This window comes from Protobothrops mucrosquamatus, unplaced genomic scaffold (assembly GCF_001527695.2).
Source record: "Protobothrops mucrosquamatus isolate PMUCROS unplaced genomic scaffold, P.Mucros_1.0 scaffold6179, whole genome shotgun sequence".
NCBI classification, from domain to species: domain Eukaryota; kingdom Metazoa; phylum Chordata; class Lepidosauria; order Squamata; family Viperidae; genus Protobothrops; species Protobothrops mucrosquamatus.
In genome coordinates this window covers 8,820-11,578 of record NW_015392012.1, presented here as the reverse complement: position 1 = coordinate 11,578, position 2,759 = coordinate 8,820, and positions in this window count along the sequence as shown.

The following is a 2,759-nucleotide window of genomic DNA, read 5'->3' as shown; positions in this document are numbered from 1 at the left end:
CTTGTGGGAAGGGAGAGACACGTGTAGCATGCGGAAAGGGAAAGACCCGTGCGACTTGGAAGGGAAGGGAGAGACCCGTGTAAGATGTGGGCAGGGAAGGACCCGTGTGGCTTGAGGGAAGACGGAAATGCGTGTAGCTTGAGGGTAGGCAAAGGCAGAGGTAGCTTGTGGGAAGGGAAAGACACGTGTAGCATGAGGGAAGAGAGCTGGGCTGGACCTGGTGTCCCCCATCCTCCCCCCTTGTTGAGACCAGCAGTTATTTGTGGATTGTTTTACTAGCTTTTCTGTTCTATCAATGGGGCTGGGAGTCATCTGAATGCGGGTAATTTCAGGGCAAGGAAGGACACAGGTAGAGCTTGTGGGAAGGGAAAGACACAGGTAACTTGAGGGCAAGCGGCTGGGCTTGGTGTCTCCCCCCCCCTTCACCTCCTTCCCTTCTTTTGGTTATTTGGGGGTTATTTTATTCTGATTAGGGTTGTTTTTTTTTTGTTATATGGGGCTGGGAGTCGTCTGAATGGCTTTTCCTCCCCCCCCCTCAAAGATACCTGTAACTTGAATGAAGGCGGTTGGGGTGGGCTTGGTGTCCCCCCTTCCCCTTTCCTCTTTTTCCTCTCCCCCTTTTTTTGAGACTTTTCTTTATTTGGGGAACGAGTCTTTATATGAATGATTGATTATTATATAGTGGCATTATTTTCGGAGCCTCCTGTCCCCCCCCTTTAATCTTTTTCACGCTTTTTTTGCCCCTCTTTTTTTATCTCCTCCCCCTCCCACCTGCAGAGTTGGGTTCATACAGACACCCCCCCCAACCCGGGTCTTCTGGGGACACGTGATCTGACTCAGCCTGCCCCCCCCCCCCAGATTTCCCACAGCTTCTGCAGCCAAGAAAACTGGGGTTCCTTTTAGTCCGGTGGGCTTCCAGCCTTCCCTCCCCACGGATGGAGCCCCTGCCTGGCTGTTGCTCCTTCCCATTTTGCCCCCTCCCCACCCTAGGTATCGATACCCATAATCCTTGGCTGCCAGCCAAGAATTGGGGGGGGGAACCCCGGCGAGCACCAAACGCCATTCAGCAGCACGCTACTCCTGACCATGGAGGCTCTGACCTTGGGGGACACTTTTGGAAGTTGCCCCTTCCCTTTTCCAGCCCGTGGCATCGAGGAAGATAGCCCTGGGGTTTTTATTTTATATTTTTAATATTATATTACACCAGCCCTTGACTTAACGGCCACAACTGAGCCTTGACATTTCCGTTGCTAAGCAAGACAGTTCAGTGTGTTTTGCCCCCGTTTTGCGACCTTCCTTGCCACGGTGGTTAAGTGAATCTGGCTTCCCCCCCCCATGGACTTTGCTTGTCAGAAGGTCCCAAAGGGGATCACGTGGGGATGCTGCAAACCATCATATATGTGTGTCTGAATGTTGATCACATGACCCTGGGGAAGCTGCGACGGTCGTAAGTGTGAAAAACGGCCGTAAATCACTTTTTTCCAGTGCCGTTGTGACTTCAAAGTTAAAGAGTTAGCTGCATTTAATTTTTTTACTCTCCTTGCCCTTTAATCTCTTCCTGACCCATCCATTGCTTCAGAGCCTTGCCCCCCCTCTTTATTCTTCACCTAGCATTTTTCCCATTGAAATCAATGTGTCAGTTTGCAGGGAGAAATTAGCAATTAATAGCTTTAGATGAGGATTGAACAGAGCTAATTGGCTTTAACCGAGCCTGGGGGGGGCAGGCTGTTGACTCAGCTCTCCTACCTGGCAGGTTTGTTGTTCTTTGTGGCTGGGACCGCCCTTTTCTGTGCCTTTTCTCTTTTTTTTTTTTTCTTCCCCATCCAGAATGTTGACGCTGCGTTTTTCTCGAGGAAATAACTTAGTAATTCTCAAACTGACAGAATGGTAGCAGAAGTTAGTTACCCTTATTAATCTACATTGTGACTTCGGGAAATGTCTTTTAAGTAGCCCCTTTAAGGTTAAAAAAATAATAATAATTGGAGACGAGATGGGTTCAAGACCACCCAGTTTGGCCTATGGATTTGGAGTGAGGGATTTTAACTTTTAATTTGACGTTCGGCTCTCTTTGCTCGATTCGTGAGTTGTCTTTGTCTCCTTGTCCTTCTCTTGCATTTGTGACCTTTGCACATTTTTTTTTTTGCATCTTCAGCTTCTCTTTCTCATTGCAGGCATTCCTATTTCTTCCTCCAAACCAGGTCTCTGCTCACAAGTCATTTTTTTCAGTGCCATTTTAACTTCAAATGGTCACTAAACAAATGATTGTAAGGGGAGGGATTACCTGTATTCTCTCTGCTGTCCTTTGAAACAGTGGGGAACCATCTCCCCCCCCAGCATCAATATTGCCCCCCCATGACCCTTAATGTCTGTCCTCTGAAGAATAAAGAGAACTTTTTCTTAAATGAGGGTTTACACCAGGGGCATCCAATCTTTGTGACTTGAAGACCTGTGGACTTCAACTCCCAGAGTTCCCCAGTCAGCATTGCTGCCGAGGGAATTCTGGGAGTTGAAGTCCACAAATCATCAAAGGGCCAAGTTTGAAGACCCCTGGCTTATATGGTCCATGCTGGCTGAGGAATTCTGGGAGTTGAAGTCCACGAGTCCTAAAAGGGCCAAGTTTGAAGACCCCTGGCTTATATGGTCCATGTTGGCTGAGGAATTCTGGGAGTTGAAGTCCACGAGTCATCAAAGGGCCAAGTCTGAAGACCCCCGGCTTATATGGTCCATGCTGGCTGAGGAATTCTGGGAGTTGAAGTCCA